The sequence below is a fragment of the Aquarana catesbeiana genome, linkage group LG03, assembly GCF_042186555.1.
Source record: "Aquarana catesbeiana isolate 2022-GZ linkage group LG03, ASM4218655v1, whole genome shotgun sequence".
Classification (NCBI taxonomy): domain Eukaryota; kingdom Metazoa; phylum Chordata; class Amphibia; order Anura; family Ranidae; genus Aquarana; species Aquarana catesbeiana.
The window spans coordinates 502,952,442-502,968,745 of NC_133326.1; the positions used below are offsets into that span (position 1 = coordinate 502,952,442).

General features: G+C 42.8%; 1 protein-coding gene across 3 annotated transcripts in view; it reads right to left on the reverse strand.

The window, feature by feature from the left end:
• TNIP1 (TNFAIP3 interacting protein 1) overlaps nt 1-11,731 on the reverse strand; it is a 111,527-nt gene extending 99,796 nt beyond the window's left edge. Inside the window, exon 1 of one of the 3 annotated variants that reach the window (XM_073621108.1) lies at nt 11,554-11,731. The gene's annotated coding sequence lies outside the window, so the exon portion shown is untranslated. The remainder of the gene's footprint in view (nt 1-11,553) is intronic. The other 2 variants (XM_073621105.1, XM_073621107.1) reach the window with 2 other exon arrangements.
• Between the last annotated feature and the right edge of the window lie 4,573 nt (nt 11,732-16,304).

The following is a 16,304-nucleotide window of genomic DNA, read 5'->3' on the forward strand; positions in this document are numbered from 1 at the left end:
GATGGCCACTCCAGAACGTTCACTTTATTCTGCTGTAGCCAATGACAGGTCGACTTGGCTTTGTGTTTTGGATCATTGTCATATTGGAATGTCCAAGTACGTCCCATGCTCAGCTTCCTGGCTGATGAATGCAAATGTTCCTCCAGTATATTCGAAAAGGGTTTCGAATGCCTATTAAAAGGTAACCATCCTCACCTGTGATCTGTTTTCGTGTGATTATCACATTGTCCTGATGTGCGGCTGCAGAGATCGGGAAATGTCTCGCTGCCTGTGATCAGCGCCGTGCCGCGCCAACTTCCTGGCAGGCTCTGCACGTGGAGTGTGCAAACACGCCGGAGCGCATCCTTACTCATTGACCTTTTATACACACACACGCTAATTACACAAAAACAGATCACAGGTGAGGATGGTTACCTTTAATAGGCATTCAAAACCCTTTGTTGTGTCAACTTGTGTGCATGTAATCAGGCTAAAATCACCAGGGTATGTAAACTTTTGATCAGGGTCATTTGTGTAGTTTCTGTTTCATTATGATTTAAAAAGAGTAAACACTGTTGATTGATAGTAAATGGCTTCAGCCAAACACTAATCACGAGTAAAAGAAAAGTTTTTGTGTTATCATTCATATTCTCTGAAAAATGGCCAAGAAATCATAAATTCTGCCAGGGTCTGTAAACTTATCAGCACAACTGAGATAGAGATATATATATATATATATTTATTACAGGTAATGCCATTAATTAAGGGCTTATTCTACTCTGGAAATTTAACAATTCTACAAATTACTCCCTAGAGATGATTGCAATGATATCATCAGTAAAATACCAAGCATTCAAAATGCATGCTTGTGTACACTTGCGGCTGTCATCACTTTTCAGGAGCAATATATATACATATATATATATATGGCACATTCACATCAGTCCCTGCTCTCAAGGAGCTTACAATCTAAGGTGAAAAATAAACACAAGACGGCGCCTCCATCTAGGTGTAGCGATTTATTAAAAAAGCATAAAATACAATAAAAATGCACTCAGATTAAGCCACATGTTCCAGCCTCAAGCTTGACAGCTGCACTTCCATCAAGAACCCTGCTTCAACCAGCGACGTGCCTGCTCATGATGATCCTATGGAGGTCTATATGAGTCTATGACAAGCCTCATCTACTTTTAACTAGCGAGTGCATTTTTATTGTCTTTTATGCTTTTTTAAATAAATCACTACACCTAGGTGGAGGCGCCCTCTTGCATTTGTTTTTTATATGTGCATTAGGATCTCAAGACCTAATTAGAGAGAAGGTGCATCCATTTTACCTGGTAAATCCTACCACTCACCTGGCCCTCTTATGTGCCCCATTTAAAGACGGTTGGGTTCTAGTCAGCGCAATAGCTTATTCTTTTTATTTACAATCTAAGGTGCCTAACTCACAATTATACACATACTAGGACCAATTTACCTACCAGCATATTTGGAGTGTGGGAGGAAACCGGAGTACCCAGAGGTACAACCCTAGTGTTGCCAGGCAGAAGCGCTAACCACTACCATATAAAACCCTAAGTGGCAACTCACACATTTTTCTCCTCTGCACATTTCATTGGTATCCTTAAATTTCATGGGGGTGCTATGATATATACAGTATATATCGCTTGAAAATGAGAAAAGCGACTGCGGAAGTGCTGCCGATTAACTTCTAAAGATGCCACCCGTCGCCCAAATCCCCATCTTTACATAGTCTGCACCACATCTACCATGAGGTGCAGCCAGGAGTCTGTGAACCAGTGGCGGCCCGTAATGCAGGGCTCAGGGGCACGGCCCCCCTAATCCATGAATGTAGCCCCCTAATGTACATGCGGGGCGCCGGGCGTATGGACTTCAATGGGGATTGTTTGCCATCCCCCACAAAAAAATCTACCACCAGCTGCCACTGCTGTGAAGGCCACGATGTATGAAATTACTAGAGAAGGTTTCATCTGCAGAAGTGACACCCAGAAGAACATATTCCAGCCACGCCAATGGCCATGGTGTGTGGGCTAATATCGGACTGTCCCACTCTGGCCTGATGTGTATGGTTTCAAGTGAGGAATACATGAGTTGCCACCTTGGGTTTATACAATGATTGTTATATTTTTCATTGTACAAGATCAACATACTTTTCTATTTTTTTTGCTGTCATTTTTCTTTTGGCAAAGTTATTGCCAAATCAATAGGCCCAATATAAAAACTGCTCTGGTCCATAGGGGGTGTAATACCCCGTGTATAGGTGTGAGCGCTGAAGTGGTTAAAGCCCAACTGACCTATCAGTTTAAAGTGGAGTTCCACCCAAAAATGGAACTTCCACTTTTTGGAATCCTCCCCCCCTTCGGTGTCACATTTGGCACCTTTCAGGGGGGAGGAGGGAGCAGATATCTGTCTAATACAGGTATTTACTCCCACTTCCTGGCATAGATCACTGCGGTGATTGCGGTGACCTACGCCACTTCCGCCGCCTACCCCGTCCTCCCCCGCTGTATTCTGTGAGACACAGAATACAGCAGGGACCTGAGAGGACGCGCAGCGTGACTCGCGCATGCGCAGTAGGGAACCAGGAAGTGAAGCCGCACGGCTTCACTTCCTTATTCCCTTACCGAGGATGGCGGCGGTAGCAGCCAAGAGCCGAAGAACGGATCGGCTTCGGCTGCTGACACCGCGGGCTCCCTGGACAGGTAAGTGTCCATATATTAAAAGTCAGCAGCTGCAGTATTTTTTTCAGCAAACCTCTGCTTTAAATCAGCTAAATACATTCCAGGTGTTTCAAAACTAAAGAAGTACAGAGGGTTTACAGTTTGTTTTGTTTCTAAGGCAGGCCATACATGGTCGGATTTCGAAAGAATTTTCTTTTGAAAACCAGAAAATTTGTGTGTTTCATGATCCGATGATGCCACCATTGATTTCGAAATTCAGCCATCCAAGCCTTCAATTTCACCTCATGTTGCTACAGAAAAGAATTTGTGGCTGGGAATCTTCTTTTCTTTCCGGGAATTTTCTTTTCTTGCACGTGCGCATTTCTTTTTCGATTACATTTCTTGCACGATTTTCCCATCATTGATTAGAAAATCGTTAGTTTTTCAAAAAATTTCCAACATGTCTGATTACTCAAATTTGATGGCCACACGAAAATCGGCTGTTGCTGCAGCCCACTAATGGTGCGAAATACGAACGAAAATTCTAAAGAAAATTCTTTCTAAATTCGACCCATGTATAGCCTGCCTTAGGCTACTTTCACACTGAGGTCCTTTACAGGTGCTATAGCCGAGGGCTTTCACATTGCAGTTGTCTAGGAAGATCGGTACAGAAGAATATCTGTCTTTGTGCTGGGAACGTGCCACACAGCGCAGTCCCAGCACAGCGACCAGGGTCTCACCAGGACCCCGGGGTCCCATACGAACAATCGGGACCCCAAACTCCTGGTTCTGGGTCACCTGATCGCTGTGATAACCTCTGATTGGCTACTGCAGTGATCAGTCACTGTGTAGCCCACCTCTGTGTTTTCTCTCTCTCTCTCTAAATGGAAGAGAGACACATTGTATCGCTCTCTCCTTGCAGGGTGAAAATTAAAACAAAACTGTGTATAACAAAAAAATAAGAAAGAATTAAAAAAAAAAATTAAGAAAAACTACCTAGATCAAGATTTGATCTAGATCAGTGCCAGGATTAGTGTTTGGGTCAAAGGTTAGGGTCAGTATATTTTGGGCAGTATTTTATTTTTTTTTTAAAAAGCATTTTTAACCACTTCAATACTGGGCACTCTTTCGCCTTCCTGTCCACGACAATTTTCAGCTTTCAGCGCTGTCGCACTTTGAATGACAATTGCGCGGTCATGCTACGCTGTAACAAAAATTTTTATCATTTTCTTCCCACAAATAGAGCTTTCTTTTGGTGGTATTTGATCACCTCTGAGGTTTTTATTTTTTGCTAAACAAACTAAAAAAGACCAAAATTTTTGAAAAAAAAAAACTGATGGCCACTGATAGGCAGCACTGATGGGTACTAATAGGTGACACTGATAGGCAGCACAGATGAGGAGCTGCTGACAGGCATTACTGAGTGGCATTTGAAGGGCACTGACAGCCATCACTGATGGGGCAGATTGGCACATTTATGGGCACTGACAGGCGTTTTTTTATCGGGAACAGGCTGGCGGCTGATGGGTAGTAACTGGCAGCTGATGGGCACATGTGATGGGGGCTGTGCTGATAATCAACGTGCTGACTATCAGCGCAGACCCCCCCAACAGGGAGAGCCGCCGATCAGCGCGAACCAAGAAAAGCTGTTTACCGGCACTTCTTGGTTCACGCGATGATCATCTGTGATTGGTTACAGCTGATCACGTGGTAAGAAGCCTCTGTCAGAAGCTCCAGACTGACACACAGCACCTCCGATCGGCGCGCGCCGGCTCTGTTATCCTGATCACGTCCGGTCAGGATAACAGAACCACTTTGCTGACGTCATGTTACTATATGGCGGGCGGCAAGTGGTTAAATTAGTATCAGTGTGTTTTAGATAGGATAAAAAAAAAAAAGCAAAATGTGCACTATTGTTTCTGGGCTGTACTATGGGTACAAAAAACAACTAACATGCACATATAAAGTATCGCTATGATCGTCGGAGGAAGGAGAATTTATTTTGGGTTGTTCTTTGGTGGTACATTATGGTAGTAGCAAGAAATATACATCTACATTTAAAAAAAAAAGAAATGCACTATTGTGGGCCAGTTTTCCTTTGATTATAATAATAATAAAAAAAAAATCAGGAGATATTAATTACCATTTACCACCAAATGAAAGCCCAATTTGTCCTGAAAAAATAAGGTATAATACACCTGGATGCACAAAATAGTTGTGATGATATGTATAGTTTGTCTAACACGTGTCAAAGTTGCAAAATTGTGCTTAGGCATTAACATTTGTTTTACCCTAATGCGTAATACACACGATGAGAAAAATGGGATGGAAAATACCGCTTTGGGAGTGATCATCGGATAATCCAATCGTTAGTACACAGCTTTCCACAGCCGATCGCGACAGTTCGTGTGAAAATATCCGAAGGGACAAGCTCGAAGACCACGCATGCTCAGAAATGAAAGAATACATTACAATACATCACTTTTGACGTTGTATTCAGTCGTACAGGAATTTTCTGAACTTTAGTATTCTATTGGTTTTCGACATGAGACTAGCATGCAAAAAAAAAAAAAAAAAGGGATCATCCGCCCGATATTCTTATCGTGTGTACTTTAGGCTTGAAGCGCTAAGGGGTTAAACATTCTGTTGAATCGAAACTCAAGGCTAATTTTTATTAAATATAGAACAAACAATGAAGAATGCTGATCAATTTAAAGTTATTTCAGACAAAACTGTGGGTTCTTTTTTATAAATAAATTTCTTTACGTTTGTTAATCCTCCCTGTAACTTGGAATGAATCCGAGGACCTTTATGAAAGCGAAAAACAGAAGCGGTAAAAATGTAAAATGGGTAGAATTTTGTTTTGCCCTGTTTATCTATAGTTTGCAACCTTCTAAATCGGCTACCAAGGCAACCTTCCTGCTGCTTTGCATCCTTCTAGCCACATACCTTGATACAAAACCAAACCAAAACAAATATCTCTATCATGCTATCATCAAAAAAACAAAACACAACATCCCATGCCAATATGGGTAATCACAGGTGGCCACATATTTCATGAAGTACAAAGATACGACACCTTCTAACTGGCTGTTCTATTGATCCTCTGCTTTTAGAAGTCACCACCCATCTGACTGTACAATCTCCTTAAGCCTAGGTTCACATTGGAGCGATTTGGCATGAGGTTTGACATGTCAAATCGCATGCCAAATCTGCAGCAATTGCACCGTCCGAATCGGTGCGACGCTGCAACGATTCCCAAAAGTAGTTTCTGAAATCAGGGTGCGATTTCAATAGACATCAGTGCAGAAACCCACACAGATGTCTCTGAAATCGACCCCGAAGTCGGGACTGACATGCGGGATTGAAATTGAACAGCTGAACTCGCACCATTTCATTCCTGCTGTCAGTGTGAACCTGGGCTTAGGCGATTTTCACACTGATCCACTGCAAATGCATTTTTGCTGCAATATTACCACATTTGTTTTTTTAAAAGGACATGCGATTTAAAAAACGCACGTGCTGCATTTTCCATTGCTTTCATTTTTTGGTGAGGATTTTCTTTAACATGCTTCAAAAATGCTGCAAGCAGGATTTTTTACACCGCAACGGAAGCGCACCGCCCCAGTGTGAACACATGAATTGATTTTAAAGAGAAGCGTTTTTTTCTTGAGCTTTCCAGGTGCTTTTTTTTAGGGTAACTTAGGCTTAACCTTAGGCTGCTATTACACTGTGGAGTCTTTCAAGCGCTTTTGCGTTTAAAAAAAGCACCTGAAAAGCTCAAGAAAAATGCTTCCCTTTAAATTCCATGTATTTCTTCACACTGGGGCGGTGCACTTCCGTTGCAGTGTAAAAAATCCTGCCTGACACATTTTTGGAGCATGTTCAGGGGGGTGTAAAGAAAAAAAAAAAAAAAAAAAAAAAAAACCAAGCACTAAAAATGCTCCTCTCCAATGAAAGGAATGGGAACCGCATCAAAAACGCACACGCTAAGTGTTTTTAGTGCAGCCTTTGAGTCACATGCTCTTTAAAAAATGCACCGCAAATGCTGCAAAAGTGCCGCAAAATGCTCCATTAACGCATAGGCGTTTTACAGGCAGTTTCGATGCGCACCAGTGTGAAAGTGCCCTTGGATCTACCATCACCTATGTATTGCAGGGAACTGTCTGCTTGGATACTGATTGTATGGTTTAGGTAGGTCCCCCTATTACATATTTTGGTAAATCTGAAGTTGATTGCACAAAAATTGTAATGTGTATATTGAGCTTAAAACTTTCAATGATAATGATCCAGAAGAATCACGCGGTCAGCCAAGCCAGAACTGCATCTTCATACTTATTTGAGATGAGTGACTAAGTATTTATATCAGGGGGACAGGAACACAGACAGACGACTAGCATTTCAGGAGGTCAGCAATGGCAGCCTACATATTTCTGCAATGATAGGTTTCCTTTAATTAGTCACAGGGACTTTCTTGTATGGTGGAATACCTCAAAGGGCCCATTCACACTTATGCGTGGTGGAATCGTGGAATGAAAACCCACATGTTAACATGCACTGCCACAACCCATGGCAACACACCTGCTCTATGTTGGGCGTCATTCATTGTGAATGGCACCCCAATGTCTTATACAGTAGAAGCCAAACGCAACAAACCGCAGTGCACCACAACACATGGTATATTGGGAAATTGGGCTGTCCCCCCACTGCAAGGGTTAACTGCTCATCTAGAAGAGAGCAAAAGCACTTTAGGTTACCCAATCCTCTACTCTACCAGAAGATAGGGCACCCCCCCCCTTTTCTGCCAGTGGACTGTCCCTCTGTGTCAACACACCCAATGCAGGGCTATAGACCCTGTATCGGTCTTGATGATGTCAGGACCATAGATGGTTAGAGCATGGGGGAGAAAACAATATGGGGACCAGTCTAGCAGAGCTGAGGTATGGACGATTGGGTAAGTAAATCTTCTTTTTTATGTATTCAGACCTACATGAGCGATTATCCCTTGAAGTGCAGGCACAGTCCCACTGTGATCATTTTTAGGTTTCCCAGGAGTTGGGCTTTAAAGCTAAACTCCAGTGGTCCCCAAATTGGGGTTGGGGGGCCAGATGCGGCCCTGTGCTTGCTTTTATCTGGCCATTGGGGCACTATTTTTATCCACTGATACCAACAATAAGACCATTCCCCCCCACTAACACCAATGAAAGGGCACAATTGCTCCCAATGACACCAACGATGGGGAACAATTCCTCCCAGTGACACCAACGATGGGGAACAATTCCTCCCAGTGACACCAACGATGGGGAACAATTCCTCCCAGTGACACCAACGATGGGGAACAATTCCTCCCAGTGACACCAACGATGGGGAACAATTCCTCCCAGTGACACCAACGATGGGGAACAATTCCTCCCAGTGACACCAACGATGGGGAACTATTCCTCCCAGTGACACCAACGATGGGGAACTATTCCTCCCAGTGACACCAACGATGGGGAACTATTCCTCCCAGTGACACCAACGATGGGGAACAATTCCTCCCAGTGACACCAACAATGGGGAACAATTCCTCCCAGTGACACCAACAATGGGGAACAATTCCTCCCAGTGACACCAACAATGGGGAACAATTCCTCCCAGTGACACCAACAATGGGGAACAATTCCTCCCAGTGACACCAACAATGGGGAACAATTCCTCCCAGTGACACCAACAATGGGGAACAATTCCTCCCAGTGACACCAACAATGGGGAACAAATCCTCCCAATGACGCCAACGATGAGACGCTATTCTTCCCACTGACACCATAGATGGGGCACTATTCCTCCCACTGACACCATAGATGGGGCACTAGTCCTCCCACTGACACCATAGATGGGGCACTAGTCCTCCCACTGACACCATAGATGGGGCACTAGTCCTCCCACTGACACCATAGATGGGGCACTAGTCCTCCCACTGACACCATAGATGGGGCACTAGTCCTCCCACTGACACCATAGATGGGGCACTAGTCCTCCCACTGACACCATAGATGGGGCACTAGTCCTCCCACTGACACCATAGATGGGGCACTAGTCCTCCCACTGACACCATAGATGGGGCACTAGTCCTCCCACTGACACCATAGATGGGGCACTAGTCCTCCCACTGACACCATAGATGGGGCACTAGTCCTCCCACTGACACCATAGATGGGGCACTAGTCCTCCCACTGACACCATAGATGGGGCACTAGTCCTCCCACTGACACCATAGATGGGGCACTAGTCCTCCCACTGACACCATAGATGGGGCACTAGTCCTCCCACTGACACCATAGATGGGGCACTAGTCCTCCCACTGACACCATAGATGGGGCACTAGTCCTCCCACTGACACCATAGATGGGGCACTATTCCTCCCACTGACACCATAGATGGGGCACTATTCCTCCCACTGACACCATAGATGGGGCACTATTTCTCCCACTCACACTAATGATGGGGCGCTATTCCTCCCACTGACACCAAAGATGGGGCACAATTCCTCATATTGACACAATTCCTCCCACTGACACCAAAGATGGGGCATTGTTTATTCAAACTAACCTCAGGGCCTTTTCTAATCCCAATGGCCACACTCTGGCACCCCCTTAAGTCTAAAGTAAACTGGCTCTTTGTTTAGAAAGTTTGGAGACCCCAGATTTAGACCAAATTTGCCCTTGCAGCAGCCCCCCCCCACACACTCCAAGGGTCAAATGCTTGTTTAGACTAGGGGTGCAGCTAAAATATGTAGCACTTACCCTATCCTCAATGCAGCAGACTCCAATGCTGCTCTCATCTGTAGCTTCATCACGTACTATGCAGGGCTATTAAGCCTGCGTTTTATATTGGGATGGCAAGCATGCCACCATGGCTGACTGATCGCATGGATAAAGAAAGCCTGCTGGAGCCAGGAATGGGGTAAGCATTACAGCTCATCCCTGCACCCCTAGATTGAACAACCATTTAACCCTTGCAGTGAAGGGTTGCCCCATTTCTATTTAAAAAAGCTGCAATACACAAGTTTAAAAAAAAAAAAATTAATTAGCAAGAATTATTTGAAAACCCATTAAGGTGGTACAACTCACCGAAACGATCAACCAAACTCTGATATTCCAGTAACAGTGGTGGGCAGGGTGGATTTGATTTAAATCAAGTCGATTTAAATCATATTTTAAAGAGCAACTGTAATTTCTGTCCCACAGTAGCTCCTCCTCTGACCCGCTGTTGACTCACCGACAGTCCCATTCACTTTAATGGGCGGCTGGTGATACGGCAGTGACACAACAAGGTGAGGGACAGCAGAAGGTGAGCGGATGCCCACTAACAGGCGCTGCCATGATGGATCTGAAATGACAGGTGCTCTTTAAATGCAAGGACTCATTCTTGATGGTGGTTAGAATCTTTAATATTTGCAAACAAAATGAAGGTTTCCTATTAAGAATAATAAGCTGTGAGGTTAGTAAAACAGTGATATCAGAACCGATTCAATCATACAGCAGGGCCCTCTGATTCCTCCTGTATTGAATTGTATAGTAACTGTAATGTCTGCCCTCATGTTGTAAAGTGCTGCGCAAACTGTTGGCACTATATAAATCCTATATGATAATAATAACAATAATACAGCCTAATGCTACATAACTAAGCTCAATTTCATGCTGAATAAACTAAATTATTATTGTATCTTGAATAGAAAACTATCTTTAGATTTTTACTCCAAAAGCATTTTATTAAAATAAATTTGATAAAAAAATAAAATAAAATTGATTTAGATTTTTTTTTAAAAAACATTCATTGATTTTTATCCACCCTTGTGGTGGGTTCAATCACCCAAAGGGTTACTAGACCTAAGTGCCAGCAGCAGCTAGATTACCAGTAGTTGCACCCTCCTGCATGGAGTCTCCCTACTCCTGCTGCAACCCCAGTAATATATACTTGAAAGGTTTTCCAAAAGCCGGACCCCTTCGGGCATAATTAGATTGTATACTCCAATGAGCAGAACCCCCTGATTACTACTGTATTCAATTGTATAGTAACTGTACTGTCTGCCCTGTTATTGTAAAGCGCTGTGTAAACTGTTGGCACTATATAAATCCTGTATAATAATAATAATAATAAATAATAATAATACAGCCTAATGCTACATAACTAAGCTCCATTTTATGCTGAATAAACTAAATGATTAATGTGTCTTAAATAGAAAACTATCTTTAGTTAGATTTTTACTCCATAAGCATTTTATTAAAATAAATTTGATAAAAAAATAAATACATTTATTTAAATCAAAAAAATCTGATTTTTAAAAGAAAAATCATTGATTGTTATCCACCCTGGTGGTGGGTTCAATCACCCAAAGGGTTACTAGATCCAAGTGCCAGCAGCAGCTAGATTACCATAGTTGCACCCTCCTGCATGGAGTCTCCCTACTCCTGCTGAAACCCCAGTAATATATACCTGAAAGGTTTTCCAAAAGCCGGACCCCTTTGTACAGATCGGGCATAATTAGACTGTAAACTCCAATGAGCAGAGCCCCCTGATTACACTGATTGTCTGCCCTGTTATTGTAAAGCACTGTGTAAACTGTTGGCACTATATAAATCCTGTATAATAATAATAATAATCAGTTTTGGATGGACAGGCTGGATCATCAGACATGTGACGCTCTGCATCCTCTATAAATCATACACAGCTGTACCCTCCTGTTTATGTCTGTGCCATGTGATCAGCTATAAAGGACCTAGCACAACAATCCACTATATACAAAGAGCAGACAGAAAATGACAGCAGTACAGACAAGGACCACAATGCTTTGCAGATCCCCTCTAAAGTATGGACAAGGGCTGAAAAAGCAAGGAGTCAGTGACATTACCTCCTCCTGTGGGATCCTCAGCTTCTCCTTGTCTCCTTCCCTAGTAGATCTGTGTTACAAAACTTACAAAATCCATAAACAATACAATGCAATCTGCTACTCATCATATTACAGCTTCCTATTGCTGGGGGATTCCCGTGTGCACGCTGATTGGTCAGTCTCGTCAATGAGGAAGCAGAGTGTGACAGCCAATCAGCAGGAGGACACGCCCCTCAGCTGTGATCTCAGAGCAGATCAGTGACTGAGAATTTCATATGGAATGTCTTCAGCCTGTTTTGTGTGAGGAGAAGGGCAACTCATAGAAATGAAAGTGTCATAAAAACAGCTTGGAGGAGTTGCACTGAAAACGTAGGACATGTTGTACTCTCCTCAGTTTTTTTTTTTTTTTCAGAGCAATGTGTTGCTACATACTACACCGCATCGCAGATTGCTGCAGTGCATAAAGAGGAATGAAGTGTTATTTAACCACTTGCCTACCCGGCACTTTTACCTCCCTCCTGCCCAGGCCAATTTTCAGCTTTCAGTGCTGTTGCACGTTGACTGACAATTGCGTGGTCATGCAATACTGTACACATTTTTTATCTTTCGCACAAATAGAGCTTTCTTTTGGTGGTATTTAATCATTACTGGCTTTTTTATTTTTGCTAAATAAAGAAAAAATTACCAAAAAAAATTTGAACAAAAAGCCCCTTTTCATAGTTTGTTATAAAATTTTACAAACAGGTATTTGTTCTCCTTCACTGATGTACGCTGATATTGCTGCACTGATGGACACTGATGAGGTGGCACTGTTGGGCATTGATGGGCACTGATGAGGTGGCATTGATGGGCACTAATGAGGAGGCACTGATAAGGCTGCACGGATAGGCGGCAATGATGGGCACTGATAGGTGGCAATGATAGGCAGCACTGATAGGGGACACTGATGAGGTGGCACTAAAGAGGTGGCATTGATGGGCACTGATAGGTTGCACTGATGAGGCGACGCTGGTGGGAACTAATGAGGAGGCACTGATGAGGCTGCCCTGATAGGCGGCACTGATAGGTGGCAATGATGTGCAATGATAGGCAGCACTGATAGGGGACACTGATACTGATGAGGAGGCACTGATGGGCACTGATTGGCAGCACTGATAGGCACTGATTGGCAGGATTGGTGGACACAGATTGGCAGCACTGGTGGGCACTGTTGGGACTGCACTGATAATCAAGACACTGATAATCAGTGCCCAAATTATCAGTAAGAATGGGCTCAGGCGCATTCGGTTCGAACCCGCCAGGAAGCCGGCCCTGCACACCGCAAATCATAGGCTAATAAAGGCGGCTATCTGTTTGGACCAGCTTTAGAGAAGTCTAAAGAGTGTCCTAGAGAACTTAGTAGAAGCTGCTGCCATTGACATTGCACCTACTGTATTTTTTTTAACATTTTAAGATACAGTGGCTGCTGTTATATATATTCTGCTCATAAGGGCCAATTACTACATAAAAGTTGCTATTAAAGGGCCACCAACATTATTAACTGCTGCCTAGAAGACCTGAGATATTGTTGCTACATGTATTTTTGGGTATTCCGTGCTCCCAACCCTCTCTTCAGGGTTTTTTGAATGAATAAACTATAGAAAAAAATTATACCATTGTATGAGTTATGAATATTTATCTGCCTTACTCAACTATTGATGGTTTGTTTTTTTTCTTGGATATTGCCCCATCTAGCAGCTTGTGCTAAGGCCTAAGAAACTTACATTCCCTTCCTAGATGGTACATCCAGAAGGAGGTGGAGAAAGAGATAGCAACCTATTTGGAGCATCCGTAGAAAAATATGGAAGATGGCTACCTTTATGGAGCATCTGTAGAGAAATCTAGAAGATGGCTACCTATATGGAGTATCTTTAGAAGAGACAAGAGGAAAAAATTTGATATGGAAGATGGCTACCTGTATGAAACATCTTTAAAAAAATCAGGAGTAAAAGGAGAGGAATCAGGAAGTTGGCTACCTGTATGGAGCATCTCTAGAGAAATCTGAAGATGGCTACTAGTGTTGGGCGAACGGTTTGGCCCGAGCATGAATTCGGGCTGAATATTGGCTGTTCATCCATTCGACGAACACCTAAATTGTCGAAGCGTTCAATTGTCTGTTCGGCCCGCCAAGCACCCCACAATGCACTGCATGCCATACAGTGTATTGGAAGCCCTGATTGGCTGAAGCAATGAAGGGCTTGCCCAATCAGGGCACAGAATACTTTCAGAGCCATGATTGGAGAAAGTAATGATGACTGTGCCCAATCATGGCTCATTGCTCATAGACCCACCCAGGGCAGGTTTACTGCAGTATATTGAGGTGTTTCAGTGTAGAGTGACAGGGCAGTTTTACTGCAGTATAGTAGTGCATCAGGGCACTTTTACTGCAGTATATTGAAGTGTGTGGGTCTCATAGACCCACCCCCCACTATATGAGGATCCCTCCCAGAGCAGCCATTTGCCAAGTGATATTGGAGTGGAGATAGATAGATTAGGACTCTGTTCATTGTTACTAGCAAGTTAGTGTGCTATTGTGATTCTATTGTGAGTGTAATGCTGAATGCCGTGTACACACGACCGGAAGTTTCGACAGCAAAGGTCCAACGGAACTAATCCGTTGGACAATTCGATAGTGTGTGGGCTTCATCTGACCTTTTCTGTCGAAAAATCTGATGGACTTTAGAAATAGAACATGTTTGAAATCTTTCCGACGGACTCGAGTCCTATCGAAAAATCAGTTCGTCTGTATGCTAGTCTGACAGACCAAAAACGACGCAAGGGCAGCTATTGGCTACTGGCTATGAACTTCCTTATTCTAGTCCAGTCGTACGTCATCACATTCAAATCAGTCGGACTTTGGTGTGATCGTGTGTAGGCAAGTCTGTTTCATTGGAACTCCGTCGGAACTCAGTCGAAAAGTCCTTCGGAGTTCAGTCCGTCCAAAAGTCTGCTCGTGTGTACGCTGCATAAGTGTAATGTGAATATAGTAATAGTGCAGCGTGAGTGTAGTGCAACCATTTATTTTTACTTTAGTGTCAGTTTAGTGTTTCAGGGCATGTTTACTGCAGTATTTTGAGGTGTGTCTGTGTAGGGTCAGGACAGTTTTACTGCAGTATGGTAGTGCATCAGGGCACTTTTACTGCAGTATATCGAAGTGTGTTAGTGCACGTTTACTGCAGTATATTGAGGTGCGTTAGCGCAGTTTTACTGCATTATATTGAAGTGCTTTAGTGCACTTTTACAGGTAGTATATTAAAGTGCGTTAGTGCACTTTTACTGCAGTATATTAAATTAGGTTAGTGCACTTCTACTGCAGTATATTGAAGTGTGTTAGTGCAAGGTTACTACAGTATATTGAAGTGCATTAGTGCAGTTTTACTGCATTATATTGAAGTGCTTTAGTGCACTTTTATGGGCAGTATATTAAAGTGCGTTAGTGCACTTTTACTGCAGTATATTAAGTTAGGTTAGTGCACTTTTACTACAGTATATTGAAGTGTGTTAGTGCACATTTACTGCAGTATATTGAACTGCGTTAGTGAACTTTTACTGCAGTATATTGAAGTGCATTAGTACACGGTTACTACAGTATATTGAAGTTCATTAGTGCACTTTTACGGCAGTATATTGAAGTGCATTAGTGCACTTTTACTGCAGTATATTGAAGTCTGCTAGTATACTTTTACTGCAGTATATTGAATTGTATTAATGCACTTTAAGATGGCTACCTGTATGGAGCATCTCTAGAGAAACCTGGAAGATGGTTACCTGTATGAAGCATCTCTAGAGAAATCTGAAGATGGCTACTTGTATGGAGCATCTCTAGAAAAATCTAAAGATGGCTACCTGTATTGAGCATTTCTAGGGAAACCTGGAAGATGGCTATCTGTATGGAGTATCTCTAGAGAAACCTGGAAGATGGCTACCTGTATCGAGCATCTCTAGAAAAATCGGAAGATGGCTACCTGTATTGAGCATCTCTAGGGAAACCTGGAAAATGGCTATCTGTATGGAGTATCTCTAGAGAAACCTGGAAGATGGCTACCTGTATGAAACATCTCTACAGAAATCTGAAAATGGCTACCTGTATGGAGCATCTCTAGAAAAATCTGAAGATGGCTACCTGTATTGAGCATCTCTAGGGAAACCTAGAAGATGGCTATCTGTATGGAGTATCTCTAGAGAAACCTGGAAGATGGCTACCTGTATGGAGCATCTCCAGAAAAATCTGAAGATGGCTACCTGCATTGAGCATCTCTAGGGAAACCTGGAAAATGGCTATCTGTATGGAGTATCTCTAGAGAAACCTGGAAGATGGCTACCTGTATGAAACATCTTTACAGAAATCTGAAGATGGCTACCTGTATTGAGCAACTCTAGATAAATCAGGAAGATGGCTACCTGTATGGAGCATCTCTAAAGAAATCCAAAGATGGCTATCTGTATTAAACATCTCTAGGGAAATCTGAAGATGGTTACCCATATGGAAGACAGCTTCAGAGATGGACATTGCACCTAATTTTGAACATTTTAAGGTACAGTGGCTGCTGCTATATGGACTGAACTCACTATTATGCATACCATTGAGCTAAGAAATACCCCCCAGTTCACATTATACAGTTTATATGAAATCCCAAACTTTTTAAGTTTATGAGTAAAAAAATGTGAAAACCCTGTCAGATTTGTATTACTTCCTCCTATTAGTCTTGGTGCAGAAAGCAATGGGAAATCCA